This window comes from Leiobunum rupestre, chromosome 8 (assembly GCF_980474605.1).
Source record: "Leiobunum rupestre chromosome 8, qqLeiRupe1.1.hap1, whole genome shotgun sequence".
In the NCBI taxonomy this organism is placed as follows: Eukaryota; Metazoa; Arthropoda; class Arachnida; order Opiliones; family Sclerosomatidae; genus Leiobunum; species Leiobunum rupestre.
Window position 1 is genome coordinate 7350673 of NC_143391.1, and position 20148 is coordinate 7370820.

A 20148-nucleotide genomic window follows, 5' to 3' on the forward strand; every position below is an offset into this window, starting at 1 on the left:
CTCGGCCATTATACAACGTGATGGCGGTGAGGCCAGCCGCGCTCCATTCTTAAGGCCGCCTAAAGAGAAACCGAATAAATCTCGCGTCTTGGCCGAGCCTCGACGACCTTCACTCATTCCGCTTGATTGACTCCTATTTACTGCGGCCGCGCCAAACGGCTCAGAATGACCGAGGGTCAAATTTGAGACTTATTATATGGGCTTACCAACTCTTACGGGAATTTATCTCGGAAAACGTTCCCTACCATCACCTATTACGCGTGTGTCTACGAAGAAAACCTTACCTGTCGAAGGGTATAGAACCGGTAATCGACGGTCTAGTACTAATTACGACCGAGATAATGAAAAATTGACCCGCAATTGACATTGTCTGGTTAGACGATTAATTAATGAAAAATATTTACATCTAAGGTCATTAAATTTTCAGCACGAAGTTCTTCTTTTGAAACTCAGGAAAATGACTGTCGTCTAAATTTTCATAATTTATATTTTATAATTATTTATTATTATTGTTGTTATTATTATTATAAATTATACTATTTTAGTTAGCCAATGCAAATTAAAGAAATATCTTCTCAGTTTTGAGATGGCGCTAGACACAGAATTTTAGGGCATTTCCACTTTGAAAAGTATGAGATCATGGCAGCAGGAGACTGTGTTACTTTGTTGTTTCTTCCGAAACTACTTTGTTGTTTCTTCCGAAACCAAGCAAAGCTACTAAGCGATTTACCCATAGACTTAAAATAATAAGCTGTGACTTAAGGAATTTACGGTGGTCCTTCGAAACAATTTTATTACAAAACTAAATTTAGGAATTACACCAAAAACAGTAAAACAAGTGTATATTAATAGATCTATGACTAAAATTTCAATCTAGCTTTCGTTATCGACTAAAATTTCAATCTAGCTTTAGTTATCGACTAAAATTTCAATCTAGCTTTAGTTATCGACTAAAATTTCAATCTAGCTTGAGTTATCAAAAAAACAAAACAAATCTAGTTATTGTAATATTATTAAAATTATATACTAACGTAAACCGTAAGAATCGTTTTTTACGTAAAAAATCAGTACATCAAAAATCAGTGGCGTCGCCAGGGGTGGAAGTTTGGGGGCGCTTAAGCCACAAACCCTGGAGGGATGTCCGTTGGGGGGAGGGAGTGGGAGTATCACCCCTAAAGTTTAGTTTTCGATGAACCTTTTTTGGACCAATTAACTCTTTTCAAGACAAATTCCAAGATTTCGCCTAAATTAAGAAGGAGTTGGCGCATACCTCAAATCCTCGGTACGCCCTGTTTTATGTGGTTCTTAATATTTACTTTCACCGGGTAAACCGGCTTTACAAAAAAATAATTTCCTTTTGTTTAGAATAGGAGGGTAACGAGAGTAGCCAGTAAACATAGAAATAAAGGTATATAACGACATATTTGAAAAACTCAAGAGCGAAGCGGGACACACTTTTGATGGTTTTACTAGAATTTTTCGGAAATTTTAGTAGAAGCAATAGTTTCAATTTAGGAGGCGTTTATAAGAAATTTTAGGTGGCGCTTTTAAGAAATTTTGGGTAGCGCTTTTAAGAAATTTTAGGTGGCGCTTCTGAAATATTACAGGTGGCTCAAGCGCCTCCTAAAACAGCCTAGCGACGCCACTGTCAAAAATAGGTCAAACTATTGTAGAAGTGTTTACAACCGTAAGCTCCAAAGCATTTCTCATCAGTGACTTTCCAACGGTGATTTTATGGGGACGGAATTATTTAAATCTGTAAAATTAATTTTCAGCCTGAATATTTAAAGAAAACGATTTAAATCAGTGACATCCCAGCCGAAGAGATTACAGGCAGGGGGAATACACATTTTCGAGTTACAGCGGCGGAGTTGATTAAATTCTGAGTAAGACTATGTATGGAGGAGAGAAATCTCGAAATACAGGGTGTTTCAAAAGGTTTGAAATTTTAAGGAGTTGAGAAGTATGCCTGTTTTTTCCCCATTTTCCAACGATGACTTAAAAGAGCGCCAGAGAGCTTCAAAGTGTGGCCTACTAGCCCCTGGAAGTAGGCTGCAACCAGCGCAAAACCAAGCAGCAGGGACTTTAAATACTCTTTAAGTTTACTTTTTTACGCTAGTTACCTCGATTTGTTTTCAAAGTCCTTTTTTACCTATCACACAAACCCAAACCTTAATGTTCGCGTTTCCCTGCTGCTTGGTTTTGCGCTTTTTGCAGCCTACTTCCAGGTGCTAGTAGGCCAAACTTTGAAGCTCTCTGGCGCTATTTTAACTCATTGTAGGAAAATGGGGGAAAAACAGGCATACTTCTCAACTCACCCCCTACAACTCCTTAAAATTTTTGCATAACTTTACACCCTGTATAAAGGGTGTCTACTAAAACGATCCCCAGCTAATAATTGAAAATATATTTTTCCTAGGAATTTGATATATTCAAATCGCATAGCACGCTCAAGACGTCATTAGCTGATACAAAACTCAATGACCTTGAACCGTGTTCTGAAGGTCATTCAAAATCTATCTCAAGAACCGTTGGTCTTAGAGACTCGGTTCCAATTTGAAAGGTGTGCGCCATCGCATTTTTGCATAACCTTTTGAAACACCCTGTATATACAGCCTCGAACTTTACAAATTGCCATCAGAGTTTACGGAAGAAGCAATCACGGAATGCTAGGATAGAGAGGAGCAGGCAGTATAGAATGGGCGGCCAAACAAGGTTTTATTCGTCCCTCATCACCAGAAACGGGTCAGCGTTGCTGAGGAGCAATTCTATTCCGGATCGTCTCGGTTTATGATCCGCGTAAAAAAGACACGCTATAGAGAATGGTCCGACAAAAAGACGGAAACTTTACCCCCCCCCCCCCGTAAGGAGCGTGTGGCCCCTCCGCCAGGGGGCGGGGGTGTCGGCCGCCGAGATTTGTTTAGGCTTAGCCGATGGTCGGAAGCCCCTGTTCGCCGTATAACCTCTTTATGGACTTAAAGAACGTTATCGTCTGGCTTCGTATTATAGTTTTCTCCGGCGTATCAGGAGGAATCCGACTCGTTGGCGAAAGAGGGAAGACAACAAACCCGAAACAGATAAGAATGAAAACGTTCGTAATTCGGAAATAAAAAGGCAAAAGCCAAGGCCTCTCTTTCTCTATTTTTGTGGATTTTCGGCTGATTTTCTTTTTATAAAGGCCCGTATAATATTGTACTCGGAATAAAGCTTTTAATAGCCGTAATACGACGATCCGGGAGATAGAAGATTATCTACGGCGGGCCCTTAATGGGGGCCTCCATCTTAAACGTTCCAAACGGGCAATAAATAGACTCGAGCCATCAAAATAACGACGTCACGGCGAGCCTTCGTCTTATCGGCATTTAAACGACCGGCTCTAAATCCTTCAAATTCGCGTCTATCTGATAGGGCGCTCAAATTACGATGCCTCGAGACTCGAATTAATCGAAAAAAAATCCCAGTTCAAATTATTACATCACAGAACGAATTGCGGTATTGGGTATACTATTGCTGATTTAGGGCGGTAGTGATTTTGTTATTCAAATATAGTAAGATTCACGTATCTGGATTAAGTAAATCCATAAGCCTATAATTGAGCGGAGCGAGTGAGCGAAGCGAGCGAGCGTAGCTCTCACTGTGGAAACTGGCAGAAAAAGTGGCTGTCCGGTCCTAGAGAAGCTATTGGATGAAACGAAAAGGGGCGTTTCGGAAAACGACTCGAGAGGGAAAAACGGGTTATTGTTCCGCGCTTTAAAAAAAATTGGTATTCTCTCACTGCGATGAATTGGGGGGGGGGGAAAAGTGGGGTTTCGGAAAACGAGTCGAAAGGGAAAGAGTGGTTAATCGGTCGTGTTGGGGGGAAAAACGACTCCAGAAGAGCCGGCGCCAGAAAATTGCTGTCTGACGGAGCCACGAGAGGGGAAACAAGTGGGCCCGGCAGTCCCAAATAATAGTTTCACTCGAGCAAAGCTTTACGAACACACGAATAGTAGTATAACCGGTAACGGAAACATGAACAAATAAAATAAACGGTCGAGAAAAACCGCTCGAAATATTTTTGTGGGTAATATGGGAACCGCTCGAAATATGTTTGTGGGAAATATAGGGGTGACAATTTCAAAAATTACCCAGAGTGGTTGGGCTAAAGGGTTAAAAAACCAACAGAAGCGATTTCACCACGTTTAGAGATGCACTTACGAAAACCCATGCCGCCCCCTCCCCTCCCTTCACACCTAGGGGCTCAGGGAAGGTGATAGCATAGTTCCCAAATTCCACAGAATGGCTGGGCTCCGAAGAGTCGCCAACAATAGATAGGAGCGCTCGGTGGGAGAGTCGCCATATCTTACCCTCCCCCACCCGAATGGAAGTGCGAGGCAAGCGCTGTTGCGGAAACAGTGTGCGAACGAAAACGCCAAAACGCTAGAGACGGAAACGCCAGAAGATCGCCGAATCCCGATTGCCTGACTTGCAAGGTTGTTAGTTGTCTAAACCGCGTGAATTTTAGGGATGAAAAGCTGGTATAACTATAGCAGCATATGGCTAGCTTTCTACGGCCTTTCCCTCTCTGGTTTAAAGCGCGAGCGTAGGAGGATTCTACCGTGGCGTAAGAGAACGACGTTATTGCGGACGGTGAGAATCCTACCGTGGCGTTCGAAAACGGCGTGTTAGCGAACGGCGGCGTCGGCGGCGGGGACCGTAGCGGCTACGGGAGTTTTACTCTAGCCTATACTAGGCTCGTGTAAAACTAAAAAGACTCAACAGCTGACAATGACCGAAAAACACAAAACGTTTAAATGAGTTTTGAAATTTATATTTTTATTGACCGAAAAACATAAAACGTTTAAATGAATTTTTAAATTTATATTTTTATTGACCGAAAAAAACAAAACGTTTAAATGAGTTTTGAAATTTATATTTTTATTTAAAAAAAAACAACACGTTTAAAAATTTACTTTGAAATTTTACGTAAAAGAACATTTAAACAATTTGCCACGTCGACGTCGACCTCAGATTCCACACCGGCAAGTCGTTCCCCGCATCTTATAACTGTTTCTCCACTCATTAACGCAAACGAATTGAAATAAAGAGTAATCTTTAAAAACTAAATTATTTATCTCGCTTTCCTTTCTCTACTTGAGTTTAATTAATCTAAGCCTAATTAACCACCGGATTTGCATCTCGCTCCGCTCAAGTATTTGTTGAAAATTCCGTTTTCGGTTTTTGCAACGTCCTAGTATTATTCTATAAGTTTGTCACTTTGGGGATTATTTTACTGAGAGCTAGTAACGGAGTGACGTCAACACCAGAAGAAAATCTACCCCTAGCGAGACGTTGTCAAAGGCTACGTGTGACGCGGGAGCGAGCGGACGCAAAACGGCGACGAAGCCCGTAATGCAGTCGTTCTTGTGAATAGCTCTCAGTAAAACTTTTGCCTGTGAAGAATATAAAGTGTCAAACTTATGTAACATTATTATACACTTACGGTAAAACCAAGGTAATAGGTCCCTAAATTTAATAAGAAAAAACGCGGTACTTTGACAGAATATGCCTTCCAGGCGGTACTGCTTTTTTTAAATTAAATTTAACGGTCCTATTGCCATTGTTTTACTTTATTCATAATTCAATGACCGTTGGTCTTTTCATCTCACATATCTGAAGTTAATCAGAAAGTCAGATCTTTTATATTTCCCTAACCCAGTAATCTAATTTAAAATTGTATCTGATTCATTATCCTAAATACCCGATCTGAACTGATCTGTTATAATTATTAATTAATTTCATCAGATTCAGTTAGCCGAACAGTATATAATCTTCAAAATAAACAGAAATAAAAATTAATTTTTATACGCGTAATAATTTTAATTTAAAGAAACAACTGAAACTAAAGGTTATATAAAGATTAAGTTAAGGTAAATTTAGGTTAGGTTACGTTAAATGAGGTTACAATAATACTAAAATCATATCGTCTTCAAAAATAATTTTAATTTGAGTGATAGGTTTTGCCCAATGAAAATTGACAGGCCTAGCTACGTATTTTCCTTATAGATGGCGCTACTAGTATATCTGCCGCCGCATTATTTAGCGAATATAGAGAGCGAAAGAACCCTAAGGAGAAAAACATCTTATTTTCTCTCTCTAAGAACATAATCCAATAGTGGGTAAAAAAAGAGACGGGATAAAGCTTAGAGCCGTAAGCGCCACAACAGTTTTCCGCGCAGAAATCCAAATGAGAAAAGAGCCCCGCGGAGGAGAGCCCATAGCGGGGGCGGAGGAATCGGAGCGCGTGACAACGCCTGCTCCTTTCTCACGCTAACGTCCACGACCCATGCCGAGTCTCGCTTCGCAGTTCGGCCAAAGGAACGCGCCGTAGATACTCTACCGGCGCGCCCTCAGGGTCACAGTCACCCGACACCTACGACTAGTATAGAACCAGGAACACGTCTATACGCTATAGAGTCAGGGATCAAATCGACAGTTTTTGAAGTTGATAAAGTACGGAAGTTCGCGAGGCAGCCTTTACCTCGCGTATTAGGTTCGTCGCCGCTACCAGCTCCGAACGTAGCATCCTTCGGCGATGTCCTTTGTGGCGGCGACTGATGGGAATATTCCCTCGTACTATACATTGTACAAAGTGCCCTTTTCGCCCTGAGCGCGCCCAAGATTTGGGTTCCCAGGATAAGCGGTCGCTCTTCCAGGGCGAAACACCTCCGCTTTACGGCCGAAGATGATTCACGCGATTGTTCCCCAGTAATCGAAACTTTCGCCGCCCCGAAGGCACGCGTCGAAACCGACATTTCTTACCTTTCTTTTTTACAATTTACAGAATTTCTGAAATTTATTCCCGTAATAATAAACCGTACGCCAAGGCCTACCGAGTAACCGAGGCTACCAAGCTAAAGATTATACTTTTCCCATTTTGGTCGTATTTGAACGTCGCTCTGCTAAAATATTGCCCGCTCTCCCCCCTACTATCAATTTGCTTAATGCGATTTTTGCGGAGGCAGAAATTCCTTGATGGCAGAAATTAACCAATTGTTAGCGAAGATCATTAATAATTTGTATATAGTGTTTTAAACCATAAATCTCCCCCCCCCCCCCTCTTCCCGGCGGGGAAATAAAAGCCAGACGCGTAATTAAAGGCTGTAAAAATTCTTATCAAAACGTTATTAACGCGCGGATGAATACGGGCTAAAATTCGCCAGCGAATTGTAGTAATGCCGTCGGAAGGAACTTTGCCACAGCATTAATTGTTAGCATATAGTGAAAAGTAGGTTCCGAAAAGAAGCTACTAAACGTATATACCGGTTTCTAAATTTCATTGGCTGTGGATTAAGTAATCGGATTTAGCTATTGTCGTCTCCGAAATTCAAAAATCGATTGTTTGTCTCCGTGTTTTGATGGTGTTAAAGTTAAGTTGAATATCGTTTGTATTTTGCTTTGACAATTACTTCGGATTGTGAGAGGAGTTTTGAACAATGAAAATTGGGAACACATTTCAGAAAGGAACAAGAGTTGTATGGACAGTCTTGTACATAAACTAACTTAAAAATAAAATTAACCCACTGTTGTACAATAAAAACGTTATTTATTTACTTAATGCCGCTAATTAAGTAAATAAACCCCTATTTATTGTAAAACGGTGGTTTAATTTTATTTTTAAGAAAAAAATGCCGAACGCCAAAAATGGACTTACTCTACCGATAATTTGTAGAGTATAGTGCGATATAGAGTAAAATTATGGTAAGAAAGCCATTGGAAAAAGAACTAAACATTTTATCATTCCGTTCCGGAAAATGTTATTAATCAAGGTTATTTGATAGAAATTGCATATCCAAAATAAAATGTCGATACATTAGGTGGTTTATTTTCGCTTGTTCCGGGATTTCGGAATAGGGTAAGAAGAGTAACCCTTGACCTCATTTTACTCTAATTCTGTGGTGGCGAATAGTTTGAGTCGGAGTAAAAACGTTTTCCCAAAATGGCTGAATGTGGCCATTTTACCAGATAAACTTAAGCGGACGATTATATATTAGTTTACCAAAATTCTGGCTACGCCACTGTTATGGGGCACCTCCAGAACAGGCGAATAATACGTTTTAGATTAAAAAGAGTGTACTTTTATTTTTAGAACAGAAGAAAAGAAACCACCCAATGAAGCATACGCTCTTACTTCTGCTTGCTATGGCTGCCAAAGTCGCCAGTCCCATTTAAAAATATTGGCCCTTATTTTCAACCATTGACTAAAACCGAGTTATTTTCATATTCCAATTAGCGGTACGGTAATTACGTCTCTATTTGTGGACGGAATTACGGTTTTACCAGGGCCCGGGCCCTCTGTCGGGAACAAACAAATAATATAATATAATATCTTTATTTGCCTTTGCAAAAGGGATATCTCAGTTCAGTTTAGAAAAACTGTTTTACAATGAGGTCCCGTATACTTTTAAATTACAATAAATTAACATAAAATAGACTATTGGGTGTTTTTTACATATTTAGTTATTTCAATTTTAAAAGTGTTGAAATTATTGATAGTTTTAAGATTAGTTAGTAGTTTGTTCCATATATGTTTTCCTAAGTATTGCACGTTTTTTGATATTTTAAATTTCATGGTAAAACCGTATACATAACGGTTCTTGTCATGTGGTCATGTGGACATTTATCTTTAAAAAAAGTTAAGATATATTTGGGAAATATATTGTTATGCACCTTGTACATAAATATAAGTAAGTTGAAGTGATATCTTTGTCTTGGAGTTAACCAAAATGCGCAAAATAAATAAAAACTATTTGATGTACTATACCAAGTAAACACCTTAAAGAATGAAAGAAAATGCAATCTAAGATCCATTATCATTGCTAATTACAGGGTTGCCAATGGTTCTCAGAAATATTTGCCATTGAAAACCGTCAAACCATTGAAATTCATTACCTATAAAATTATAAAGATTTAAGTTAAGAAATATTTTACCGTAATATTCTTTGTGTAATCAAGTTAGAATTTAGTAATTCAGATAACCATGCGCCTCTATGTCAACTATAATAGGTTAAAAAAAATCGAGACCTTCGTATGTAAATCAAAACAAAATCCCCCTTCGTCACAAAAAAAGGTAGCGTAAAAAAAGTATATTATGGTTCCCCTTCCTTTAATTCGAGCGGCGGCCGCTAGAGGACTCCCAAGATTTCGATCAGTCTTTTTACTGTATAAACAAGAAGGGGAAAGACGCAAAAAGGATCTTTATGCAAATTAAACACGAATGAAGGGTATCTTTTTCTTCCTTTTTAAAGGCCGGGGAAATGGCGTCTTTCATTGTATAGGTGAGAAGCCGTCATTAAGGGGACGGAGAAGCCAAATCTACATACAGACAGAGACGAACAAAAAAATTGTAAAAAATTCGCCAAAAAGATAATACAATGGAATGTTTTAAAAGCGGGTGACAACCCTTCCCCCCGACGCTATTACTCGGGCTACTGGCTGCCAAGGCACTTTTTTTCCTACGCCGCATTTATCCTAAGTAGGATTGGGGTAGCTAGGAAAAGTAGCTTCGTTAAAGGGTTGCGGGGAAAATCCTCCAGGGGGAGTGAAAGAGTGGAGCGCTAAATTTGGCGCTTTTTTTTAGTAACACGACGCACGTGCCGCGCGACACTGACGCCGCCGGAAAAGAATGAAAAAAAATCGGTGGCGTTGGCCCTAACTTTACAAAAAAAAATTGAAATGAAGGATTGTTTGAATAGATCTACTTCCAAATGGTAAAAAGGGCGACCGACAAATATTAATGGGGTTCGTCATCAGGAGTACATTTTGACTATTTATTGAATGTTAAACTAGGATTTATTTGAAAGGAGTCTAGATGGCCCTAATGTCAAATTAAAGAAATTGATCCGCGCAATTTTAATAAAATGCAAATATTAGCCTTTAATAGTTTCCATTTCATCCAGCATATCCTTACGCTACTGGCTTCAAGCGCTAATAGCGTCTGCTAATACGCTAGCTACGAGGGGTAGGTCACTTCCTTGATTAACGACGCACCCCTTGAAAAATTAAATCCGATATAATTGTGATTATTTTGATTAAATTCAATTTAATCACGATTATGTTGATTTAATCACTTTTAATCAATAATTAGAATCTGATTTATTCAATAATTAGAATGTTCAAATGTGATTTAATAATGATTAAATGATCTGATTAAAATTATTAAATCCTGATTGAAACGATTAAAGCGTGATTAGTATGATTAAATCGCGATTAGAAATTAGAACGAGAATCAGAATGATTATATTGGTGATTGGAATGAATATAATTGTGCGTGATTATAACGAGCTGATTAGAATAATTAATTATGTGATTAGAATTATTTACCACGCTCGATAAAATCTCGATTCAACCGATTATATTAATTAAATCGTAATTAAATGATTAAATCCTGATTAAAATGATTAGATTGTGATTAAAATGATTAAATCTTATTAAAGTGATTAAATCGTGATTAAAATGATTAAATCTTATTAAAGTGATTAAATCGCGATTAAAATGATTAAATCGTGATTAAAATGATAAAATCGTGATTAAAATGATAAAATCGTGATTAAAATGATTAAATCGTGATTAAAGTGATTAAATCTTATTAAAGTTATTAAATCGCGATTAAAATGATTAAATCGTGATTAAAATGATAAAATCGTGATTAAAATGATAAAATCGTGATTAAAATGATAAAATCGTGATTAAAATGATTAAATCGTGAATAAAATGATTAAATCGTGATTAAAATGATAAAATCGTGATTAAAATGATAAAATCGTGATTAAAATGATTAAATCGTGAATAAAATGATTAAATCGTGATTAAAATGATTAAATCGTGAATAAAATGATTAAATCGTGATTAAAATGATTAAATCTGATTTAAATGATTAAATTGCAATTAAAATGATTAAATCGTGATTAAAATGATTAAATCATGATTAAAATGATTAAATCTGATTAAAATGATTAAATCGTGAATAAAATGATTAAATCGTGATTAAAATGATAAAATCGTGATTAAAATGATAAAATCGTGATTAAAATGATTAAATCGTGAATAAAATGATTAAATCGTGATTAAAATGATTAAATCGTGAATAAAATGATTAAATCGTGATTAAAATGATTAAATCTGATTTAAATGATTAAATTGCAATTAAAATGATTAAATCGTGATTAAAATGATTAAATCATGATTAAAATGATTAAATCTGATTAAAATGATTAAATCCTTTTTAAAAAGGTTATATCATGATTAGAATAATTAAATCTCGTTTAAATCGTGATTAGAGTGATTAAATCATGATTATTTTCTAATCTTGATTAGATTTTCTAATCTTGATTACCCTGAATTATTCACGATTACCCTGATTTAATCATTTAACTATGATTAAGACGTACTCAAAATGGAAGTGCCTCGGCTACCTATCTAGTTTTTGAAGGCAACCAGCTAACACGAAAATATACTACAATTTCATTTTAGCTAAACGACAAAGAAAAGTATTATTAAATTTCTACAAAACATTATTTATCTATTTGTATTTATCTACTTTCTACGAATAAAACATTTAGAGGTGCCTATCTACACATAAATATTTTTAGAGCTAATTAACATTTTCCGTTAGCGGTCAACGGGAGAAGCTCCTAAGCTGTTGAACTTTCGTCTGCAAAGTAGACGCTTTGTGATTTATCGCCAGCTAAGCAGACGAAAATCCAACAATTTATGAACTTCTACGTGACTGAAAAGGCTACCTATTAGGACGAAACACACAAACACCGAAAAACGATTTCCTGTCAGATAAAATATAGAAGAGGAATAGCAACTCAATCTATTAACTTCTAGTAACGTTGCGACTTAAATTGAAATATATATAAACCGGAAAAACCCAGCGCAAACCCTTAACTTTAGAATCTCACGAATTTGCATCGAAGCTACTGTTTCCGCGTTGAGTTAGCGAGTTATCTCCTCACTGGTTAAATAGTTATAGTGTAGGGAGCTGTTGGCTCGCGTGGCATGAAGGGCTTTCCACCACCCTTATACGCGGTATAACCCGGCCACCGGATTTAAGGGCATTAAAGGTCGTGATTAAAATGATTAAATCTTATTAAAGTGATTAAATCGCGATTAAAATGATTAAATCGTGATTAAAATGATAAAATCGTGATTAAAATGATAAAATCGTGATTAAAATGATTAAATCGTGATTAAAGTGATTAAATCTTATTAAAGTTATTAAATCGCGATTAAAATGATTAAATCGTGATTAAAATGATAAAATCGTGATTAAAATGATAAAATCGTGATTAAAATGATAAAATCGTGATTAAAATGATTAAATCGTGAATAAAATGATTAAATCGTGATTAAAATGATAAAATCGTGATTAAAATGATAAAATCGTGATTAAAATGATTAAATCGTGAATAAAATGATTAAATCGTGATTAAAATGATTAAATCGTGAATAAAATGATTAAATCGTGATTAAAATGATTAAATCTGATTTAAATGATTAAATTGCAATTAAAATGATTAAATCGTGATTAAAATGATTAAATCATGATTAAAATGATTAAATCTGATTAAAATGATTAAATCGTGAATAAAATGATTAAATCGTGATTAAAATGATAAAATCGTGATTAAAATGATAAAATCGTGATTAAAATGATTAAATCGTGAATAAAATGATTAAATCGTGATTAAAATGATTAAATCGTGAATAAAATGATTAAATCGTGATTAAAATGATTAAATCTGATTTAAATGATTAAATTGCAATTAAAATGATTAAATCGTGATTAAAATGATTAAATCATGATTAAAATGATTAAATCTGATTAAAATGATTAAATCCTTTTTAAAAAGGTTATATCATGATTAGAATAATTAAATCTCGTTTAAATCGTGATTAGAGTGATTAAATCATGATTATTTTCTAATCTTGATTAGATTTTCTAATCTTGATTACCCTGAATTATTCACGATTACCCTGATTTAATCATTTAACTATGATTAAGACGTACTCAAAATGGAAGTGCCTCGGCTACCTATCTAGTTTTTGAAGGCAACCAGCTAACACGAAAATATACTACAATTTCATTTTAGCTAAACGACAAAGAAAAGTATTATTAAATTTCTACAAAACATTATTTATCTATTTGTATTTATCTACTTTCTACGAATAAAACATTTAGAGGTGCCTATCTACACATAAATATTTTTAGAGCTAATTAACATTTTCCGTTAGCGGTCAACGGGAGAAGCCCCTAAGCTGTTGAACTTTCGTCTGCAAAGTAGACGCTTTGTGATTTATCGCCAGCTAAGCAGACGAAAATCCAACAATTTATGAACTTCTACGTGACTGAAAAGGCTACCTATTAGGACGAAACACACAAACACCGAAAAACGATTTCCTGTCAGATAAAATATAGAAGAGGAATAGCAACTCAATCTATTAACTTCTAGTAACGTTGCGACTTAAATTGAAATATATATAAACCGGAAAAACCCAGCGCAAACCCTTAACTTTAGAATCTCACGAATTTGCATCGAAGCTACTGTTTCCGCGTTGAGTTAGCGAGTTATCTCCTCACTGGTTAAATAGTTATAGTGTAGGGAGCTGTTGGCTCGCGTGGCATGAAGGGCTTTCCACCACCCTTATACGCGGTATAACCCGGCCACCGGATTTAAGGGCATTAAAGGTCGCTAGATGACTCGGGTCTACGGTGGTGCCTTACGTATTAGCCTAGCTGATTATTTTAGCGTGGGAATCGATCGCGTTTGATAAAAATGTAGCGTCACTTTTTGTTCGAAAAATTTCCGTTAAGGGGGAAGAATACAGTAAAAGCCTCTTTTTCGTTCAAGCTGAACGTTTCGGTTTTAACAATTACGTAATTGAATTATCTTTTTCTTATTAGGCTGAACCTTCCTCTAGTTCTTAAAATAATTTTGATAATTATAATATTAATAGTTAACGAGATATAAGGTCCTAACTAAAGGGTAGTTCGGGCGCTTGCCCAACTTGTTTAGCTCCGGGGGTCCGAATTAAAACGTAATAACTTAATTACTTTTAAATTCAAAATTGTAAAAATTATTTCAGTCACTAAACAAGAGGCTGTTCTACACTTAAATATTAATTTTATAAGTTAAAACACCAAAATACAACAGTTCAGCTTGAAATAGCGCGAAAGTAGACAATGGCCACTGTAGTCTTCCCCCTTAAGCCTCGTCGAATTGGGTAACGGTAACTTTGTGAAATCTATTTATAGCCTTTTTCACTTTTGTCGACTTTTATTAAATAAGGAATAGAGCTTCTTCGTCATTTTCTTTGGCCGTCGATTCGAAAGACGTTATCTAAGGGCGACGGATACATCGACAGAGGTCACGGAACTCGCGAAAGAGAATGAAATCAGATCAAAGCCCCGAGATGGGGTGGTCCGCGTGTCGGGGGCTCAAAGAGTTGGGATTTCGCGTTGAGACGAGACAGGCCGGACTGCGGCGAGGGTGGCTCCGCTAATGCCCCTTAATGCGGTTTTACCGACGTTGCTTCGGCGCCTTTTCTGTCCGTATCCTTTCGGGCGTAAAATTCCGTGACAAATGACAATTGTCGGTCGATACTCCCATTCTCTTCCCCGTAAACCTACGTCGATGTTCGTATATCTGCGATAAGAAAGCTAAAAGCCCCCAGCGCCATCTATACTTCGACGTAGGTATCGCGAAAGAGCCGCGGTATCATAGCCAAATATGACTCGTAAAAGGGGGTCAATTCTAACCGGAAGAAATAGCAACTCGACGTTAGAGCTTTCAAAATGGACGAGGTCACGTATTAACTTACGAAACATAATCAATCATAAGTATGCCTTGTTCACGTGATATAACGTACATTACGTCACTTCCAACACCGTGACGACCAACGCGTCATCATCTTTATATAATTTAAAGGGGAACGGCCAAGCTTTTCCAAATATGGCCTTATTTCCGTATCAAAAGATTAACAAGACGTTCAATATACTAACACGTACCTTTTTTGTCTTGAAAAAATAGCTTTTGGTCCAAAAAGTTGAAACGAAAAATAACGCCAGGTGTTTGGGTTTGAATTTTCGCCGCCATCTTAGGGGCTGCCGCCAGCGCCCCTAACCCCGTATGAGCGATTTGCGTACTTTCCTAACTTTTAAAATCGGGCAATTTAGGCTTAGGTCTCTTACAACTGGAACGCGCCGCGCGTACAAAACAAATTTTTTGCGTCTTCAGCAACGCGCGCTTTTACGTTGTTTTTCTGTCTCACCGACTTCTCATGAGGTGTCGCGGCGGACGCGCGCTTTTCGATTTCCTGAAATTTCTTTATTTTATTAAAAATTAACCACTCAATATTTTTTACGCGGCTTTCGCAATAAATTTTAGTTTTTAATGGGCTAGAGGGCTATCTAACTGTTAAAGCTTGGCCGTTCCCCTTTAAAGTGAACTTTAACCTGGCATCACGATCACGATTTTTCGTTTCCATGGTATCCTTTTCAATAACCCAAGCGATATAAGAATTGACCATTTTTGGGTCCATTTATTGTATATTCCGTGGTCTCATTGAAAATTTGGGAAATGTTATACCGAGGCGTACTTATGAGCGATTACGTTACATACAGGGTGTTTCAAAAAGTTATGCAAACATTTTAAGGAGTTGTGGGGAATGAGTTGAGAAGTATGCCTGTTTTTTTAAGGGGTTTTCCCCCGAGCACTTTGGTTTCCCCTTCCATACAAACTTGTTGAGGTTAACGGTAATTATAGTTAGTGTAGGGAGATGTTGACTCGCGTGGCATGCGGGGCTTGCCACCACCCTCCTACGCGTGTTAATCCGGCCACCTGAATTAATGGCTTCAAAAGTCGCTTGATGACTTGGGCCTAAGGTGGTACCTTGAGTATTAGCGCAGCTGATCATTATTATTTTTTCCCATTTTCCTACGATGAGTTAAAAAAGCGCCAAAGAGCTTCAAAGTGTGGCCTACTAGCCCCTGGAAGTAGGCTGCACACAGAGCGAAACCAAGCAGCAGGAACTTTAAATACTGTTTAAGTTTACTTTTTTGCGCTTGTTACCTCGATTTGTTTACAAAGTCAATTTTACCTATCACACGAACCCAAACCTTAATGTTCGCGTTTCCCCGCTGCTTGGTTTTGCGCTCGTTGCAGCCTACTTCCAGGGGCTAGTAGGCCACACTTTGAAGCTCTCTGGCGCTCTTTTAACTCATCTTAGGAAAATGGGGAAAAAACACGCATACTTCTCAACTCACCCCCTACAACTCCTTCAAATTTTGTCATAGCTTTTTGAAACACCCTGTATGGTATTAGAGTATGTTTTACTACGTATACAACGCAACGAGTAGCGAGAAGATCAGCCGGGATGAACGAGACTTTGCAATAAAAACGGTCAACAACTCGTCGGGCGAGCTTGTTTACGTAGGAAGGGTATATTAAGCCTATTGAATTAGACTGCGCAAACACAAACACGCGCGCGTGATCGCCGTAAGGAAGAGAAGAAAACGTCGGTCGCGTGCTGGAGTCAAGGATAGCGCGTTTTTCATTGAAAAAGTCAGTCACGTCCTGCCAGGTTCGACGACCCGACCGGAGGGTCTGTGGACAAACAAGTCCGAGGGTTTTATAGCCGTAACAAGGGCCACGTCGCCCCTGGTCCCTTCGGAGCGGGGTTCGTTTTTCGTCCCACGGGTCCCTGGCCCGTGTCCGATCGCCACAAAGAATATTTCGCTGGCGAGAGATGAGAAATAATCGCGACGTTCGCGTATCGTTTCTTTCGAATCAACGGCTCAGAAAAAAATGTCGCCCAGTTGACCTCCGCTTTCGAAGTTTACTCGGCCAGCTCGTTATACCGCGTTTGTTACCGTCTTTTCATCCCCGGAATAATCGGCAGTGCGGGAGGGGACACCGAAGAGTGTCTTTATTGGAGCTCGGGCGGGAGGATTTCAACACGAATGATTTTCAATTTGGAAAAGCGTCTCGCGGATATCGTGAAACCAGTCGGACGAAACGACGCAATATTGACCAAAATCGAGTACGTCGCGGTTAATTTCGCTACTGACTCTCCGAAGCGAACTAAAAGTCTTAAAGGGAGTATAACCCCTCTTGTTTGGTAGGGTGCGCTTAGACTGTACCGAGTAGCTTCCACAAGCCTTCCTAGCGAGGGACGGCAAGAAGTTAGTTCGATCAGGTTTTACCCCCAAATTCAAAAAAAAGTGTATACACCCTAACTAAACTAACTCCTTTCCACCCCTCGCTAGGAAGGCTTGTGGAAGCTACTCGGTACAGTTTAAGCGCACCCTACCAAACAAGAGAGGTTATACTCCCTTTAGGCTGGTTTTCCACTGGTGGGCGCAACGGCGAGTCATTTAACTTTGGGACGTACAAACAATTTGACGCGCGTACAGCAAAATGTATTATGACGCGCGCTAGTCGAAACCAAGGCTTAGACAACATAGGTTAACGAAAGCTTAATTAAAAGCAACGGTTCGTAAATTAAATTATTAATGATTATGGTAGAATGAAATCCGCGGATTTCAACCGTCGGCTGGTACATTGTCGTATAATACAATACTGTATTCGTGACATCAGAAGGCTACTTCCCCTCCTTTAGCTCCGAGGCCTTTTGAACGAAATCAGAAACCTACTTTAAAAATAATAGGGCGCTATCGGTTTCATTTTGGAGAGGATTCTGGGAATCGAAGCGGGTGGCGTTGGGGTCCCGCCGGGTAAATCTCGGGGACGATCAGGCTAGGACGAGGACCCCATCAGGGTAATACCAAATATTCGTAAAAGGGAAAAGAGAGGTCATTAAGCTTACTTAAACGAAAATTCGGATACACATTGCAGGATGAGCGGCGCTGCCTACAAAGAGAGGCACCACTCGAGGGTGAATAGACATATCCCTTTAGAATACACGGCCGCGCGCCCATTATGCAAACTTAGCCTGATCCCGCTCGCTATCAGCCACGCTAAACTATTTTCCCAGAGTAGGGCAGATTCCCAACGGACCATAATGCAACGCGAATCCTAGAAAGCCGAGGCGGCTACGAAAGCGGATGCGTTACAGAAATGACCCTGGTCACGGGTAGAGCCGATTTACTCCCGCCAAATAATACCGAATACCAACTTAGCGACCTGGCCGGTTCGAAAGTTTTATACAATGAATCTCAAAAATGCGCAATCTGGACCATGCCGGGGGGGGGGGGGTGAGTCCGTGGCCGACGTCGAGCTGAAAAATAAGAATGGGAGCGTCGCCGTTGGCGCCTGTTGAGAGAATGGTCGTATTTCAGGGATTAAGGCGCTAAGCCGACCATTCGAGGCTCTTTTTAAAACTTACAAACAAAGTTACGAGAGCTATTGCGTGGCACGCGCTGAAGATGATAATGGGGCGCACTCTGCCGTTTTAAAACTGAGGATTACGATAAAAAATGTGGGATAAAAATGAAATAAAAAAGTGATAAGACTGCAGACTGGTTCGCGTTAGACTTTATATGATATGTGATGAGATAAAGTTCGTTCTTTAGGTAAATAAACAAACTCACGCACCTTACGCGCAGTGCCGTCTTTCCCATTGGGCAAAAAGGGCACTGGGGCCCCAAGATTCTGGAGGGCCCCCTTTTTCAAATTGTGAAATGCAAAAGAAATTTTAATCAAAAGAATTTATTTAACATTGCTCGAAAGTCCTAAGCTTCGTATTTAGTCGCGTCTATAGACAGGGTAAATCTAAAACGAATAAAGACTTTTGGTTGCTAGTATTTTTAAATTCAGAATAAGCTCTTTCTTTAGTAATCTTTAGTAGGACAAGTGAAACTATTTGAACCGATAGTGGTAGATTAGAGCGAAGATGGACTGGAGGCTAGAAACTTGGGTGGGGTTACAGGGGATCGCCCATAGCTTTGCCCAGGGGCCTGCAATTAGGTATAGATATTATAATCATCTTATTATCAATTCCGTACTGAGACATTTCGGGCCCTTCTAACTGGAATTTTCAGGGGTGAATTGCAAGCTGATGGGCCCCTAACTAGCACGCTTTTGGGCCCTTTTTCGCCAGGCCCTGGAGATTTGGCCCCCACTGCCCGCTCCACTCTGCACAAGAGAACGACAAAACTTGTTCTACTTTAAATAAACGCTTTATCCGTTAAGTTTTATATATTCCAGAATCGTGGTTTTACCAAACGAAACGCCTCTACACGTAGCCAGTTTTTCTTTCCTCATTCCCGCCAGTAAACGAATTCTGTGGGACCACGTCGGTATTTAATTACAATTATTAGAGAGAATGACCGCTTTTCGTAATTCTAGGGGTCATTGAAAAGAATACCCCCAGAGACCACCCGCCGCGAGATCGGAGAGACCAACTTTCAATGGAAATACGTCGAAAAGCAAAATATAGGGTTCCAGGCCTTCGTTAACGCTATCAAGTGACTCCTTAAATTTCGACAAATAGAGGAACAAATTCTTACAAAATTCCATAATAACTTTCAATTCCATTCATTATACGGAGGTTGAACAACTGGCGTTAGAACGCGAACGTCTATCGCTTCGAACCCGGCAAGCACTCTGGAGTTGTCGTTTGAACGTCTGCCGCGTTACGCTCAAACTCCAATTTATCTACAATGGCTGTAATTTTGGTATTGAAGAAAATATTTTTATTTCACACTAGCGGGAATAGTTATCCCGTGACGTACACCTCCCCGAAATAGTGAAGCCACGATCAATCTATAAGCTCAGTATATAACCACGGAATAGATCAATTAATTTAGACATAGTTCTAAAACTATAGCTATAGCGACAGTGACAATCGCCGTAATTAGACAATGTATATTTATCGGTGGTCTGCCGATAAGGCTATAACCCCGATTAGAGGTTGCGTTCTGATACGAATTAAATTTTAATTAATCGACTATCCCTCTGACCTGGCGTTTTCACAGAATTTCTCCAGATGGACCGGATGATAATTGAGTCGCGACTTTAATAGGATAACCACGAAGGTGCCAGCTGGGCTAGCGCCCATTGCGGATCTCTCTAGTCAACGCGTGTCGTACGGTAAATTACGAAATCCGTAGAATGCGTACAAGATATAGGCCCTAAGCTATAG